We start from the raw sequence: 18,730 nt of genomic DNA on the forward strand, positions 1-18,730 counted from the left end.
TTTTGTACTTTTGCCTCAATGCTGGTATGACTCTTTTTCTGTTAAATGTTTAATATAGAAAGCAAACAGCTTTTCAACAGTTCCAAAAATCCAAAACAAATAAGCATGCTCTGCTTGGAGGCTAAAGAGTAAGAATTTTTTAAAGTCATGCACTCTTGCTAAACAAAGGAAGGCCACTCATACTCCAGCCATCCAGTAGCTGCTATGTCCTAGAGGCACTGTAGTCATGCACAGAGGCATGTGAACTGCTAAACAGCTACCCCCCGTAGCTCAGAGGAGAATCCCATGTAGGCATGAGACATCGTGTAGTGACACATGCAAGAGAGCAGTTCACTCCAAACAGCGATAGTAAGGTTGTGTGCTGCCTGTGTTGCCTTAGACACAGGGACAAAAGGAGAAGCAGATTGATTGCGACTGCAGTTCAGGGATAATGCAGAAAAATGCAGTCTGATGTTTTTTTATTTACGCAATCAGCTTGCGCCTGATGCTACTGTGCCATAATTTAGAAGGGGTGCTAATTAAATTTGGAGAATTGCAAAGTGGGAATTGGGTGTTTGTCTTTTCACCTCAGTTTAGTTTAGAAATCCTCATTTTGATTTGCAGCATAATGTATGCTTTTTTAAAGCCAGCACATTAAGCAATACTGACACATACTGTAGATTGATGGTAGTTTTATGATTGCCATCCTATTATTATGAAGTTGGGCATAATATATATTTTTTCACAGTGCAGCTGTTTGTGCCAAATATTACTTTAATAAACAACTGCGTTGAAGCTTTTTATGGATAATAAGGTATGTGTATGTCAGTTTTTATTTATTTGTGTGAGTACATGTTTGTATGGAATCAAGCTGAGTTCATTTGGAATCAAATTATTTTTTAATAGTGCATAAAAAGAAAACAATCTGAGGCCTTCCTGACTTACAAAAAGCATTTAGATAATACAAACAAAATTAACTACAAAAAAGAATTACTCTAGATTTGATTCTGTAGCATTTCCGAGGATAGTTGAAGAGAAAAGACAAGAAAACAGGAGGAGGAGAGAGAAGGCTGGCAGGGAAACACCAATATGAGAGAAAAGTTGTTTCTTAGTATACTCATAATTCAGGTTTATTTACTTTGGGACAACACTTTAGTTAACATTTGTCTTTTATGAACAATATTAACAAAATATCAAACAATTTACTTTACATGTAACACAGGGAGATGTTTTCAGACAAGAGTAGGTCTTCATGCATCATAGAGGAAGTGCCCACACACACATAAATGTTTTCTGTCATTGTTTTTAACTAAATTAACTAACTTATTAAATGTCCATTTTAAAGTCAATTTGCAGCTTATTCTCAAGAAATGTTCCCGTAAGGTACAATCAATAATAATCATATGGCTAGTGTCTGAATAGTATTTTCTCAAAACACGTTTTAGAGTAGATTCAAAAACATATACAGTGAGAAAAATAAGTATTTGAACACTATGCTATTTTGCAAGTTCTCCCACTTAGAAATCATGGAGGGGTCTGAAATTGTCATCGTAGGTGCATGTCCACTGTGAGAGACATAATCAAAAAAAAAAATCCAGAAATCACAATGTATGATTTTTTAACTATTTATTTGTATGATACAGCTGCAAATAAGTATTTGAACACCTGAGAAAGTCAATGTTAAAATTACAGTAGCCTTTGTTTGCAATTACAGAGGTCAAACGTTTCATGTAGTTTTTCACCAGGTTTGCACACTGCAGGAGGGATTTTGGCCCACTCCTCCACACAGATCTTCGCTAGATCAGTCAGGTTTCTGGCCTGTCGCTGAGAAACACGGAGTTTGAGCTCCCTCCAAAGATTCTATATTGGGTTTAGGTCTGGAGACTGGTTAGACCATGCCAGAACCTTGATATGCTTCTTACAGAGCAACTCCTTGGTTATCCTGGCTGTGTGCTTCGGGTCATTGTCATGCTGGAAGACCCAGCCTCGACTCATCTTCAATGCTCTAACTGAGGGAAGGAGGTTGTTCCCCAAAATCTCGCAATACATGGCCCCGGTCATCCTCTCATTAATACAGTGCAGTCGCCCTGTCCCATGTGCAGAAAAACACCCCCAAAGCACGATGCTACCACCCCAATGCTTCACAGTAGGGATGGTGTTCTTGGGATGGTACTCATCATTCTTCTTCCTCCAAACACGTTTAGTGGAATTATGACCCAAAAGTTCTATTTTGGTCTCATCTGACCACATGACTTTCTCCCATGACTCCTCTGGATCACCCAAATGGTCATTGGCAAACTTAAGACATGCCTGGACATTTGCTGGTTTAAGCAGGGGAACCTTCCGTGCCATGCATTATTTCAAACCATGAAAGTGTATTACCAACAGTAACCTTGGAAACGGTGGTCCCAGCTCTTTTCAGGTAATTGACCAGCTCCTCCCGTGAAGTTCTGGGCTGATTTCTCACCTTCCTTAGGATCATTGAGACCCCACGAGGTGAGATATTGCATGGAGCTCCAGTCCGAGGGAGATTGACAGTGATGTTTAGCTTCTCCATTTTCTAATGATTGCTCCAACAGTGGACCTTTTTTCACCAAGCTGCTTGGCAATTTCCCCATAGCTTTTCCAGCCTTGTGGAGGTGTACAATTTTGGCTCTAGTGTCTTTGGACAGCTCTTTGGTCTTGGCCATGTTAGTAGTTGGATTCTTACTGATTGTATGGGGTGGACAGGTGTCTTTATGCAGCTAACAACCTCAAACAGGTGCATCTAATTTAGGATAATAAATGTAGTGGAGGTGGACATTTTAAAGGCAGACTAACAGGTCTTTGAGGGTCAGAATTCTAGCTGATAGACAGGTGTTCAAATACTTATTTGCAGCTGTATCATACAAATAAATAGTTAAAAATCATACATTGTGATTTCTGGATTTTTTTTTTTAATTATGTCTCTCACAGTGGACATGCACCTACGATGACAATTTCAGACCCCTCCATGATTTCTCAGTGGGAGAACTTGCAAAATAGCAGGATGTTCAAATACTTATTTTCCTCACTGTACTTGTACTACATTTAGTTACAAATTAAACTAATATAGTAGGTTATGCCATGCTAATTAAATTTCAGTAAAGGGTTCTGACTTACTAAAAAGACAAGTTTGTGTAAGTAAATATAAAAAGTGTGAATCCCAGCCACAACTTCTAGACAAGAGCAGCCTTTAAGGTCATCGAGGAAAACACTAACTGATTCATAACAATTCAAAATACATTCAGAATTGTTCAACTACTTGAAAGTTACTTGAACAAAACTGTAATGCTACCAAAGTGATGCTACTACTTTAATACAGAATTAGTAATATCTTGTCTTACAGTAATACAGTGAAATATTGAATCATAATTTATTTATTTTTTTACAAAAATGAACAACAGTTGCACTGCAAACATTGCAGAAAGAATATTTCAATTCCTCAGTATAGTTTAAAGTATCTAAATATTTTTGCAGTACAGTGAGGCTTCCTCTTTTTGATATGCAATATGACCAAATGTGTGTTTACACCTGACCATCAAACCTATCTGATAAGCTTCTTCAAATTGGAAGCACGCAATCGTATAGAATACGATTGGATTGGACTTGAGCGTCCTGCATATAGCCCAGACCTTCTTAACCAATACCTTGTAACACTAATACATACAGCATCACCCCAACATCTAATAGAAAAACTTTCCAGTAATGTGGCTTTGTTTGGAGACTTCCAACCTGTTGAGACCTCAACTACCCACTAGCAGTGTCCATGAGTCCAACAGACTCAACAGATCAAGGTCATTAATGTAATCTGCTTACAGCAATGTCATTCCTTTTATTTACTTTAAAAAATTAATTAATTAGCATTATTGTTCAGTTTTTATTATGTTTTGTGTCTTAGTTTGTGACTTGAGAGCCCCGCTTGTCAGAAAATAGCAGCACTGTAAATATTATGCAACTTTATTATTCTTTTTTATTCTGGCAGTACACATTGAGGGGTAAAAAAAAGGTGTTTTATATGGTTCCCTACTTTGAATAGTCATCAAGCTCTCACTATTTTATATGGGAATTTTTTTTCTTAGAAGGTAATTTATTAAAACTATTTGCATACTAGATACTAAAGGTTCTATATTTCCAGCTCGATTCAGTCTCATCTCTGTGTTTTGGTTTGATTCTTTAATGATGAAGGGCGCAATATATGCTCCAAATGCTCATCAATGTCCCGGCTAATGTTTAAACCATTCCCGTCGATTTTCATACGATATACTTACGCAGTAGAGCATGTATTCAATAATGGCATTGGTGCAATTTATGTCCTTTGTGTAGTTAATCTGCTCAATTAAAAATAATGCAGAAGTGATCAAGATTTGTAAAGGACCATATATCCTAATTCATGGATCATGCATGTGATTAGATAGAGAAGGTAGGCAGACACGGACAGAATTCTGTTGCTTGTTTGTTAGCAATATTGTTTTTCACTGTCTTGCATGTGCCTTTTTTGATAACTGTTTAAGGTTAATTTCAGTCAGAATATTGCAGCCTTTTGCTTGTCCTTCGATTTATTTACATAGGATATGTATTGCACAAACTCATTACTAATTTCTGTCTGGTAATTTAGATTTTCAGTGGTTACTGAAGATGCGTGAATTAATAATTGAATGAAAAGTTTGGTTTCCTGTCAATTATACAATATACACTGTGTTTATCTTACAGTGAATCAGGATGGGTAAAGCATTAATATGCTGAAATTATTCTTTAAAGGCTTTGTCCGGTCACAACAGCTTGCTTTGGTAAGGAGGCGTGTTCAGATAAAATCATATGATGTTGACATGCAAAGCATTTATCTGATGCCTGATTTTCTTTCACCGTCATGTTTATTCTTCATGTTTGTTTTTTGTCTGTCTGTAACTGTTGTCAGCCTGTTATCTTAACCTATATGCATCTGAAGGTGGTGGTCATTGTGCACTCTTCTTTCACCAAGAGATACATAAGATTCACACTCTGTACATGATCAGTGAGACATGTTCGTTTTTTCTTATGTAATGGGTTCCTCACTGGCCAAATCAACTGTTTTCTTCTCACTAGTATGATGCACTTAAGACATGTAGCAATACCTATACAAAAGGGAGCTGTACACCAGTATTTGTGAAGTAAAATATTCAGTATATTGATGTCTATTGTTCTATTTTGTATAAAACACAATATTGTTAACGGAGGGCATGGAGAAAACAAAATAACAAATGTCTTTTGAATAAACATTATTTATTTTTAATGTTTTATAATTTACTCACTATCCTGTAGCTTCTCTATGGCCAGAAAATGCTGGAAGTGCCTCTTGGTAAAATGTATAATACATGAAATATATACTGACATTATTAGTATTTGTCACAATCTGAACATTGTTTATGTTGTGTGAATACAGTTTAATACTGTATTAAATGTTGTGATATTCAGTGTCAGTCTCTTTTCATCCTTTATTTTTTGCAAGTAAAAAAAACATAATGTAGGGAAATGCATGTAATATTTTCAAAGAAAATAGATCTTAGAAACCTGAATCAACACAAACTAAGCAGAGGTACAGTATTGCCCTCACATGATTATCACCATTATCAGGTTTTATTTATCTCATTATGGTTTTATTGTTAGCTATGACAAGGCCTGTGACCCTGCAGAGCTTACAAGTGTTTTACAATTTACTTCAAAACTTTTGTGTTGTTAGTAATGCTGTATATTAGCCACTGCTGTGCTCTTGCAAACTTCTGCTGGTCATCTTTGCCACTTTGCTCTTCTTACTTCGGAATACACTTATGGAGGCAATAAAGAAGGAACTCAGCCTCACAAAGACCAAGTTCTCCACTAAGGTAAACAGATATGAAATAACAAAGTACAAGAGAATCAGTAGGAGGACAGAAGAAATAAAGAGAGGAATGTGTTGTCAAGACGAAAGAATAAGTTTTAAACCGAAGGAATTTACAGGTTCTTGAAACAAGGAATTACATAGTCACTATATTCATGCTTTATGTCTTTTACTATTAGCAGATCAATTTTAAATTAGATTCAGGTTAGAATAAATTCAACTTTGTTATTGTACAGAGTACAAGTACAGAGCCAATGTAATGCAGTTAGAACTCAACCAGAAGTGCAAATAAAATTTTATATAAAAAAAAATCTAATATATGAACATATAGACATATTTATATACAATAAACATACAGTATTAATACAATAAACATATAGAAGTGTAAAGTATGGGGTACAGGTGCTAAGAAAAGCTCAGTGCTCTTTAAAAAAAAAGAGTATAGTACACGGTGTAAAATATATATTACCAGGTGTAAATGTGAAGTAAAACACAAAAGGGCTTTATTCGAAATGAGGTATTTGTATATATGATGAGCAGTGAATATAACAGTGCAAAAAGGCAACATGAGGTAGAGAAAGAGTTTTGAATGTACAGTTCAGTCTTTAAGTGTTAAGTTTACTGAGTTGAATGTAGAGATTTTCATTTACTTCAGTAGGCTGACAGCTGAGGGAAACTGTTCCTGTGTCTGCTGGTGCGATGGTGAAGGCTCCTAAATCGTCTCCCAGATGGGAGTAAACAATTAGAGTGAGTGGATGGAGTGAGAGGTGGCTGATAATGTTTCTCCCCCTTCGTAGGCAGCGTTTGTGGTATATGTGTTTGGTCAAGAGTATATATATATTATAATGTAATAATATAATATTCTATTCTATATTGACAAAATTCATGTTATATATGTCTAGCAAAGTACTGCACACTTTCAGTTCAATACTGAGAATGTATGTTTGAGTATGTATGTTTTTCAATATGTTTGAGGTTATCCCAATAACTCACTTATATTTGAGCAAGTGCTCTGAACTTTAAAGTAGAAATAAAGTAGAATCCAGAAAGATGATTGGGCAAGCAATACACAGAAGAGCATACATAAAATCTAATCAGAAAAGAAACAGTTATAATCTCTAACAGTTGGAAGTATTTCTGAGGGTCATCTAGCTGAAAGACACAAAACATGTAAATTTTAATAACACATATCTTAAAAACACAAGAAATACAGATGGCAGAATAAGGCCTGGATAAGTGCATCAAATAACTGCATCATCTGACAAGTTTTATTACTTTCTATATCTGAGAAAATGAAAAAAAGATTATTTTGATGTTAGTGCTTTTCACAATGGGCATTGTCTCAAAGCAGCTTTACAGAATTTAAGAGTTAAGGTGAACAATGTGTATTTATCCCTGATGAGCAGCCATGGCAACTGTGGCAAGGACAAACTTCCTTAGATGTTATAAGGAAGAAACCTTGAGAGGAACCAGACTCAAAACGGGGAACCCATCCTCATTTGAGTGATATCAAGAGTATGATTACTAATACAATGTAAGATTGTGAGTAATGTCCTTTTCTACAGTCTTATACAGTTAAAAGCCTAAAGAAAATGTAACCATAAGGCTAAATTACTACATAGCTATCATAATTTAGTTTGAATAAATGCAAGTTTGAAATCAGTAATATATCTGTTAATTTTAATAGGCTTGCTGTCATGTAATGATAGCAAAGGCAGATGCAAATGCTGATTTTTAATTTACGGCTTAAATAAAGACAAAGAAAGAAATGACCTAATTACTATCCAGATGAACAAGACTGACATAATCAAGAACATGAGTAACAAGTGAACAAAGACAAATGCAAGAGAATAAGTAAGGTGCGAGGTGAGACAAGAGCTTATTATTATAAAACATGACACAGTTGCAAAAAACAGTCATGTGACAAGATTTAGTGAGGTGCAGTGGCTGATGGATTGTGTAACGAGGGCCTACTTTGACACATACACAATAGATATTTTTTATAAATGTTGCTTTACAAGACTTCATCTTGATTTCTGTTCACACTAAAGACAGTCACAAAAAGAGAAGTGTCCTAACTTTTCATTAAACTTCACTTCATAAAATGTGCACCATCACACTGTCACACATCATCCAACTTTATACAATAATTTTTTTATTAAGGACTGAACACACACACACACACACACACACACACACACACACACACACACACACACACACACTCTCTCTCGCTCTCTCTCTGTCTCTCTCTCTCTCTCTCTCTCTCACTCACTCACTCACTCTCTCTCCGAACCACTGAAATTGTATTAGCAATTCATTAGCTTTAGCAATGCATTAGCAATTCATAAGACTAATACTATGCACTGTCACGACTGTGGATAACTAGCCAGTAAATGGTGGCAGTGATGTAAAAGAACAACATTAGAATCAAATTCATTTAAACTAAATCAGCCAGTTAGAGGCACTGAGTTAAATGTAACATGCCACAATCATACCTATATTTTTATTTATTCCATAGCTAGCCTTTTTCATGTAGCTTTCAATTCAATTCAATTCATTTTTATTTGTATAGCGCTTTTAACAATGAACATTGTCTTAAAGCAGCTTTACACAGATAATGTGGTGATTAAAAGTAAATATGTTCTTTATAAGTAAGTTTGTCCCTGATGAGTGAGCCGGTGGTGACTGTGGCAAGGAAAAACTCCCTGAGATGGCATAAGGAAGAAACCTTGAGAGGAACCAGACTCAAGAGGGAACCCATCCTCATCTGGGTTGCACCGAATGTCCATTTATAGCAGATATACAATGTTGCGTGGTACAGTGAAGATTATCAGAAGCGAAAAGATGGTTTCAGAATTCTCCAATTCAGAGATCCACAGCTTTCATTATATGCAGATGTTTAATTATATTTAGGCTATTTTATTTGTATTCCTAATTCTTACTGTGTCCATAGTCTTTTAAATGTGTCTTTAAAAAAAATATATGCTGTACTAAATTTGCCATCAGTGAGGTGTAAACTACCACAATTTCACCCTATTACAGCAAGAAAGAAAAGAACCTTCCTTACAGATAATAACTGATTTTTCAGCCACATGCAGACACAGCAGAGCAATTTTTTTCTTCCTCTAAAATATCATAATTGCAGGGTCTAAAACTCCAGCAGCTTTCAGCTGGCAAAATCAACAGGGTGAAAGTTCTGGTTAAGTTCTGCACCTAAATCATCAAGGTTGGGCTCCAGATGCAGTTTGCTGGACTCAGCAAACGCTAAGGCCAGGCCTTTATAAGACAGAATATGATTTTCTTTTGAAGGAATGTTTACACAGTTTGACCTATTATTCAGCAAAAGCTTCTGATTCCTTGAAATAGTAAGAGAATATCTATTAATAGAGAGTAACCTATAGTCAAAGATCAACAAAAGAGTAATTTGCTAATAAAATACAGGTAGTATCCACAGAATCCCATAAGCAATTTTGGATCCACAGGTTACTTCCAGATTAAAACTGCTATCACTATCGAGAGCATTGTTTATGAGAATAATAATATAGTGTTCTGGCATAGTTTTGGATTTCGATGTAGTCAATGCACATGTTTATTCAAGGTTTCTTCCTTATGCCATTTTGGGTTTTTTTCCTTGCCACAGTCGCCACCGGCTTGCTTATCAAGGACAAACACTTATAAAGAACATCTTATTCATTTTTATCACCACATTACCTGTGTGAAGCTGCTTGGAGACAATGTTAATTGTTAAAAGCGCTATTCAAATAAAAATGAATTGAATTGAATTGAATACTCACCTATTCTTCTTATGGCAAATACTATAGATGAACTATAATGGCTATTGCTGACCACATTTTTAGTTTATGGCAGCAGACACCCTCAATGGCAGCGAGGCATTTTGCCTAAAGCCTTAGTGTAATCTTAGAGTCTTATGTGTTATTCAACCCCCTTGACCAATCCAAAATTCCATTCATTCAAATAAAAAATCTTCAACCAATCTGGAAGTTACCCTCACCCCCAGCAAGTGAGTAACACTTTTAAAGTGTTACAGCTGATGCTCAGTGTGTCTCCTCAATTCTGCCTCCACTCCAAGTCCTATACACCCAAGCCACCTTATTTTTTACCAAATAAGAATAAAAGTTCAGAAATGAATGGGGCTTTAAATAAAATGTATTATCCACACAAGAGGTTACGACAGGGTCATGGTTGTGAGGAAGAAACTTTCCCTTAGCCTTCTGATTATAGTAGAAATGTTCCCATATCTCCACCTGATTTTATATTGGTTATTTTTAATTAGGATGTCAGGAGTTTTTGATTATGTTGCTGGCTCTATTCAGACATTCAACTTGTAGCAAAATCCTCAAACATATACTTGATCTTTTGCCACACCCATAGCAAGAGAGAAAGTCCACTACAGCCATTTGTGCTTCTGGCCTGTAAAGCACTTTAACTTAAATGGCTGAGTGCCAGATACCAACAAGTGATTCATGCATTGGCAGCTTTTATGTTTTAAAAGCTGTTAAGTTTCGAATCGACTAAAAACTACTGCTACTTACTTACAAAACATTAAATGGTTTGGCTCCCATGTATCTTTTCAGTCTTCTAACATGCTACGAAATGTCACACTCCTTGAGATCTCAAAACTCAGTAGTTCCTAAATTAGCCCACTAAAGGTGGTAGAGCATTCTTACATTTAGCTCCTAAACTTTGGAATAGTCTTCCTGAGAGTGTTTGTGGCTCAGGCACACTCTCACAGTTTATGTGCAGATTAAAGACATATCTTTTTAGCAAGGCCTACACAATCATATCACATATAATAACCTTGTGCTCCAGTACATGTGATGAACAGCAGCTATGCTATTTCCTCTCCACTGATTCTTTACCCATCCCAAGGCATCTCGAGGTTGCGCCAGCTCCAGTCACCCCCCACCTCATGAAGATTATGGACCTTTAAGAAGTAGATGCCGACCTCACAAACATCCCAAACCATCTAGAAACGTTCCAGCGCCATTTGGATTTCACCTCATGTACATTGGAGTTTGGACATTGGACCTCTTTGAGTGTTTAAAGGCACTGGCATGGAGAAGCTGGTGTTGGATCTATAATGATCACAATTGTTGAGCTATTTAATGAGTTGCTTAGTAGCTTGTGGTTCCATGATCTCAAATAACTGCATAAGACTGTAGAAAGATAATTACTTATAATCTTAAAAAAATATAATTATTTTATGGCTCTTTGGGATCAATAACTGGGATTCTTCTTTTGTTTAAGTGCCCTGCATCATTAGGTATAACCTTTAACCATCTTTAAAAATCACAACTAGGGGAAGTACAATTCAATGTTGGGCTGAACCCTCTGACCATTAATTCTTTCACTTGGTTTAAGGCATGCCTTTGGTTTTTTTAATGTATGTGCTACAAAGGGAAATCCCTGACAATAATTACCTTTATTTTTAAATTACAGGGGGTGGGGTTACCCACCTTTGTTTCCCTCATGTACCAATTCCCCACCTCCAGAGACAGAGACATAGAGACAATGAGGGGGAAGGCCAGTCTGGGTACAGGAGAAACTGCTTTTTGTGTCAGGATCTCCTGGGCACACTGCACGCACTTCCGGTTTCGCGACACGCACTTCCGGTTTCGCGGCGCGCACTTCCGGTTCCGCGGTGAACACTTCCGTGTCGGCGGCCGTTTTTTTCCTGCGCCTCCCGGTGTATATAAGGACAATCAAGACTTTAGTTCCGGGCCAGATTATCTTACCGGTTTCCTAGCCGGTTTCTCGCCGTATTGCTCTGTTCGCTGGTATTTTGATTCCTGGACTGTTTTTGGTTTTGCTTCCCTGTATTGACCTATTGCCTGTGCCTAGACCCTGGACTGTTTTTGGATTCTGTTTTTGCCTTTGCCCCTTGCTTCATTTATTAAATTCAGCTTTTTCCCATAACCTTGTGTGCATCCTGCATTTGGGTCCTCCCATCCAGTCACTCTGCACCTACCGTTGCACCCGTGCTCGCTGACATTTTGACTCTGCCCCCACCTCCACATTTAGAAATAATGATTCTCAAATATTGTTCGAGAATTCTTTATTTGTAGACTTTGCAGCCTTTCACAATCTAGCTATTAATCTGCATCAATGCCCATTTTTAAAGCCGCTCCACAATTGAATTGGCAAGATGGGCACATTATTTATATAGTCATGGTAGTTCTACAACAGGTCAGTGAGGTTTAGATTTGAAAATTGTGTATGATATTGAGTAGTAAAATGGAGTAATTACCTTTCTTGTCCAATACTACCCTGTACCAGCAACAAAGAACACAGGAACAATTATATCATCTCCACCATGCTTGACAGATGTTCCACAACATCGTTTTTCCTTGTTTAATGCCTTACAAATGTTCAAATGTGACTTTTTGATCCTTATACCTAAGATTTATACATAATATGTTTGCCAATCATTTTATGTGAAGAGTCTGTGCTTTTGTCTGTTGCCTAGAAGTCCAGCATGTCAGTAGCGCTGACCTCGCATCTGATAAAAACATTGGAGAGGCTAGTGCTCACTCATCTCCGACCTCTGGTGAGCCCATCAATGGATCCACTTCAGTTTGCCTACCAACCTGGCATTGGAGTGGAAGACGCAGTCATCTTCCTCCTAAATCGGGCTATTTCACACCTGGAAGTCATGTTTTTTGACTTCTCTAGTGCTTTCAACACCATCCAACCTGCGCTCCTGAGGGATAGGATGGTGTACATGGGAGTGGACCATCATCTGTCTGCCTGGACACTGGACTATCTCACAGACCGACCACAGTATGTGAGGACTCGTGACTGTGAGTCTGACATGATTGTCTGCAATACTGGAGCCCCGCAGGGAACGGTTCTTGCCCCGTTTTTCTTCACCATCTACACTGCAGACTTCATGTTTAGCTCAGCAACCTGTCACCTACAGAAGTTCTCTGATGACTCTGCCATCGTCGGTCTGATCACGAATGATGATGACAGAGAGTACAGTGGACTTATAAAGAACTTTGTGGACTGGTGCCAACGGAGCTGCCTCCAGATAAATGCGGGGAAAACGAAAGAACTGGTGGTGGATTTCCATAGGCACAAACAAATTCTATCACCAGTGAACATTCAGGGTAGGGACATTGTGAGAGTGGACTCTTACAAATACCTGGGTGTTCACCTAAACAACAAACTGGACTGGACAGACAACACTGAGGCAATCTACAAGAAAGGGCAGAGCAGACTCTTTCTGCTGAGGAGACTAAGGTCTTTTGGAGTACAGGGAGAGCTACTGAAGACCTTTTTTGACTCTGTGGTGGCCTCAGCCATATTCTATGGAGTGGTCTGCTGGGGCAGCAGCATATCTACTGCAGACAGGAAGAGACTAGACAAGCTGATCAGGAAGGCCAGCTCAGTCCTGGGGATTCCCCTGGACACTGTACAGGAGGTGGGAGAAAGGAGGATGGTAACAAAACTATCATTATTGCTACAGAACGCCTCCCACCCCCTGTATGAAACCGTTACGTCGCTGAGCAGCTCTTTTAGTGACAGACTGATACATCCTAAGTGTCTGAAGGAGCGATACAGAAGGTCTTTTCTCCCTGCTGCTATTAGACTATACAACCAAAGCTGTTCCCAGTAAAACCAGTCACCACCATACAACACTGCTATTACTTTTTAAGATGTGCAATAACTTTATCTGTGTGAAATATTATTAAACGAATCAGGTACAATATTATGTGCAATATTACCCGCAATTTACGTGCAATACTACCTTAAAACATGACTTAAAAAGCGTACTTTAGTTTTTTCCTATTTGTATTATTACATTGTACTGTATATATACTGGTATTGTAGTATATGTATATTATTTTTTAGATATTTGCATTTATTTTTATTTCTTTGTTGTTATTATTATTATTATTATTATCATTATTTATTTTTATTTCTGTTTTTATTTTTTTGTATATTCTTCTTTTTTTATATATATTTGCATCTATTTTTATTTCTTTGTCTTGCTGCTGTAACATAGAAATTTCCCCACTGTGGGACGAATAAAGGGTTATCTTATCTTATCTTATCTTAAATCACTGTTGAAGACTGATTTGGGAACTATTTATTCAAGCTGCCAGCTGAGTACCTGTGAGGCAGGTGTTTCTCAAACTATTTAATTGTATTAAATTGTATTTTATTTGTGTAGCACTTTTAACAATAAACATTGTTTTCCCTACATTTATCCCTATATGTGTATTACTAATGAGCAAGCCAGAGGTGATAGTGGCAAAGGAAAATCTGGAGAACAAAAAAAAAGAAAAGGAATCGGATTATCTTGGTGATACCAAATAGTCACTCATTATAGTTTCATCATCGTTGAAGTTTTTAACGGTTCACTGGTGGAGACTTGAATTAAAAAACATGCAGTCTATAACAGGTTTTGTGGATTATAGGTGGTACCATACAAAGTAATCTCAAGTGGGGTTTTTTCAGTGGTTCAGGTGGAGCCATCCTTAGAAGCAGTGAGTGGTGTCTAGTAGATATGCACAGAAAGAAAATAGAAGGAACATGAACAGGATTTTTGATATCTCAGGAGCATGAGAAGCTCAACAGAGAACAAAAAACATTATCACAGGGAATCTTCCAGATCTGCTTCTTTAATTGAGAAAAACATATTTATAGAATGCTTGTCCTGAACAAGTCTGTCTCCAGGTTACTTATGTAACCATGGTTCACAGAGGAAATGAGACGCTGCGTTAGCAACACTTTGGGAGCGCTTCCGTGTTGTCTGGTCATGGCGTCACCCACCGGTGAAGCCATGCTTTTCATTGGCTTCACCGGTGGGGTGACGCCATGACCAGATGCAGGCAGTGTGGCATGGAGACGCAGCATCTCGTTCCCTCTGGGAACCATAGTCGCATACGTAACCTGGAGACAATCCCCTTCAGGAACTCGAGCTGCATCAACAATGCTTTTGGAACAAGAGTCCAATAACACCAGACTGACGAATCCCTACCTAGAGCGGCCAGTAGTGGCACTAACGTCAAGATTATAAAACCTAACAAAGGTCAGTGGGGTAGACCAGCCCACAGCGTTGCAGATGTCTTGCTGAGACAGAGATCTTGTGCTCTGTAAAATCTCTCCCAGATTTGCTCCACCGCATCCGGGTGGAGTCGACATTCCCCAGGGCTAGGTGCTTGTTTTGAGAGGGCATCTGCTCATTTGAGTGGCCTGGGATATACGCTGATCCCAAGGAGAGCAGCTTCCCCTTGGCCCACACAAGGATTGGACATGCCAGCTTGTACAGGAGGTGAGATAGCAGACAGGGTGGTTGATGATGGGAACCCCAGAAGTGTGATTGAAATACATGATGGCCTCTGAGTTCTGGAAGGAAATGCTTTAGAGTTTAAAGCACTGCCAGCATCTCTAGGCAATTGATATGGGGCCTTTCCCAGAGACCTTGGGCAGACGACCATTCATGACTGCCCCCCACCCTGTGAGGGATGCACCTGTCATAAGCATTACGCAACCCAGCACAGGGCCCTGAGACAGGAACCCGGGATCTCTCAACACATCTAAGGCACATAGGGTTTGGAACATGACCTTGATCGTACAGAGTGGATTGCTCCTCCGAGAGACCCCTCGGGCCCTAAACCACCACTGGAGGGGTTTCATGTGCAGGAAGCCAAGTGGAACCACATTGGATGCTGCTGCCATTAGACCCTGTAATCTTTGAAACTGCTTCACAGTGAGTGACTGGTCTGCTGCCATTAGACCCAATAATCTTTAAAACTGATTCACAGTGAGTGACTGGTCTTCTCTCACTCTCTTGAAGGCCTTGAAGAAGGATTCGACATAAGCAAAGGACAACCGCACCAACCCCTACTACACCTAAATAGGTGAATCTCTGTAATGAAGAAAGCACACTCTTAGGGGCAGCGCTGCATCCATACTTTTTGTGAAGGTGCGGGGTGAGAGGGCAAGACCAAATGGAAGCACCCAGTATTGGGCATACGAAAGCAAACCTAAGGAACTTCCTGTGAGATGGAAGGATGTATCTGGAGGGATGCCCCCTAGATATTGTTTAGGCATTTCGTGCCAGGATGATTGTCTGTGGTATCCAATACAACAGTGACTATATTTTTTGAGGGTTTCACTTCAGTGGCAGTGGTCTGATTTAGTGACTGACTTCAGAATTAGGTCATCCAAACAAGTATATGAATGAAAGAGTGTATGTCTGTGTGTTTGTGTGTATGTCTGTGTGTGTGTGTGTGTGTGTGTGTGTGTGTGTGTGTGATGTGGGGGTTCTAGAGCAAAGTCACCTGAGCAGTGGCTTTTCAGCAGAATTGAGAAAGCCAAAGTCACGCCTAATTGTACGCCAGTCATGAGTCACAGAAAAAAAGAATTGTCTGTCAGTAAACAGTAAAATGCCTGTAGCAAGAATGCATGCCCTAGTAAGACCAAAAAAGTTTAGCTGCCTGGGGAGATAAAGAAGAAAAGGGACAGAATGATTCCACTGCAAAAAAAAAAACAGTGACCGCAGCATGTGCTATGGTAGGAAGACCATGTGACAACTGTGAGAAACACCTTCAACAAAGCAAATAAAATCACTTTTACGATAGAGAATGTCTAAAAATAAGACATACGAATGTCTTGGTTTGGAATAGTCTACAATGTACTAAAACTTACTAGCTTGTAAATATAAAAAAAAATCTATTATATATTATTTGCAGTAGAACTACGTTCACAAACTGCACATAGAGTCCACTTTAATAAAACTACCTTTTGTACCTGCTTATTCATGCAGTTATCTACTCAGGTGGCAGCAGCTGAATCCACACAATTCTAGGAATTTAGGGACAGAAAAGAGAAAGATGAGAAAGGAGAATTACTAGGCTGGTTTGAGCTGACAGGAAGTCTATAATAATTAAAATAAAAATGAATGAAAAATTATCAGATACAGTTTTTCAAACGTGAGTTCACCCCTCACTTTTCAACAAACATTTTATTATATGTACTTAAGGGGCAATACTATAGAAATAAAACTTACTATATTTTAGAGTAGTCAATGTGCAGCTTGTATGGCAAAACAGATTTACTGTCTAAATAACTGGCAACAAACGTGAGTACACCCCAAGAGAATATGTGTCCGAAGTTTCATTATTTTGTGTGAGCACCGTTGTTATCTAGCACTGCCTTAATCCTCCTGGCACGGAATAAAACCAGAGCTGCACAGGTTGTTGCTCTTCCACTCCTCCATAATGACATCATGGAGCTGTTGGATGTTAGACTCAAGACGATACTCCACCTTTTGCTTGATGATGCCCCACAGGTGCTCAATAGGGTTCATGTCTAAAGACATACTTGGCCACTCCATTACCTTCACCTTCAGTTTCCTCAGCAAGGCAGCTGTCATGTTGGTGATGTGTTTGGGGTTACTAAAACACGTGTTTGTATGTTGGAAATGTGTTTGTATGTTGGAAAACTGCCTTTCGGCCCAGTCTCTGAAGGGAGGGCATCATGTTCTCCTTAGAATGTCACAGTAAATCCATGTTTCCCTCATTGAACTGCAGCTCCCAAGTACCAGCAGCACTCATGCAGCCTCCACATCGCTTGACTGTAGGCAGATCACAATTTCCTTGGTACTCCTCACCAGGTCATTGCCACACATGCTGGACACCATCTGAGCCAAACAATCTTATCTTAGTCTAATCAGATTGCAGAACATGGTTCCAGTAATTTATGCTCTTGGACAGGATGTCTAGAGCAAACTGTTTGCATGCTTTCTTGTGAATCACCTTCGGCAAGGCTTCCTTTTGGCAGTGTGTGGCATGTGGTCTGAGCACTGACAAGTGGACCTTCCACTTCTGCTGCCTCTAAAGCAATGCTGGCAGCACTTATGCATCTGTATTGTTTTTAAGCCAGCTTCTGCACATGATGCACAGCATGAGGACTTAACTTCCTAGATCGACCCTTTGAGAGGCCTGTTCTGAGTGGAACCCGTCTTGGAAAACCTCTGTATGACCCTGGCCACTGTACTGTAACTCAGTTTCAGGGTGATACTGATCTTCTTTTAGCCCTGGCCATCTTTGTGGAGAGCAACAATTCTAATTCTCAAGTCCTCAGAGACCTTTGCTATGAGTTTCCATGTTGAACATCCCATTGTCAGAATGTAAGAATTGTACTTAAAGTACCTTCTGTAATTTTAACTGCTCTATTACAAGATACACAAATTTGTGGCACTGTCAAGCAGACAAAACATGATGAATACGACAATTGGCTTTGGATAGTTACATGACGTACTCACCTTTGTTGCTAGCTATTTTGATAATAGTGGCTGAATGTTGTGGGTTTTTTTGAGGAAAGTAAATCTATACTGCTATACAAGCTGGACATTGACTACTCTAAAATAAATCCAAGTTTAATTTCTTTAGTATTGTCCCTTAAGAAGATATACTAAAATGGTTGCTGAAATGTGAGGGGTGTACTCACTTTTGTGAGATACTGTATTTGCTTTTAAGCAGGGCATCCAGAGCAATTTTACAATTAGTTTGTTTATACAACTGAACAACTTTATACAATAGGGGTCTTGCTCAAGGGCCCAACAGTGGCAGCTTTGCAGTATGGGACTTATGACCTTCAGAGCAGAATCCAGCTTTTTAAGCACTAAGCTGCCACCTCCCTAGCATCTACAACCAACATTTTTCCATGACCTCTCTTATCAACAAGGCATTTCCACCCACATAACTATCACTTACTGAATATAATTTTCACCATTATGTGTAAAGTCTAGAGAATTGTGTGTGAACAAACTCAAACTAGACCATCCTGTACCATCTTTCATATCACTAAGATTTTGTTAATTCTGATGTTTGCTGTGAA

At 38.6% G+C, this 18,730-nt stretch overlaps 1 long non-coding RNA gene across 1 annotated transcript; it reads right to left on the minus strand.

Annotated features, from left to right (window-relative positions):
* Positions 1 to 6,052: 6,052 nt before the first annotated feature.
* Positions 6,053 to 12,464, minus strand: LOC124401574. The gene is made up of 3 exons (XR_006928587.1): positions 11,335 to 12,464; positions 6,848 to 7,006; positions 6,053 to 6,566 (listed from the first exon to the last, which is right to left on the minus strand). It is a non-coding gene; the product is annotated as an uncharacterized LOC124401574 (long non-coding RNA).
* Between the last annotated feature and the right edge of the window lie 6,266 nt (positions 12,465 to 18,730).

The sequence above is a fragment of the Silurus meridionalis genome, chromosome 18 (assembly GCF_014805685.1).
Source record: "Silurus meridionalis isolate SWU-2019-XX chromosome 18, ASM1480568v1, whole genome shotgun sequence".
NCBI lineage: Eukaryota > Metazoa > Chordata > Actinopteri > Siluriformes > Siluridae > Silurus > Silurus meridionalis.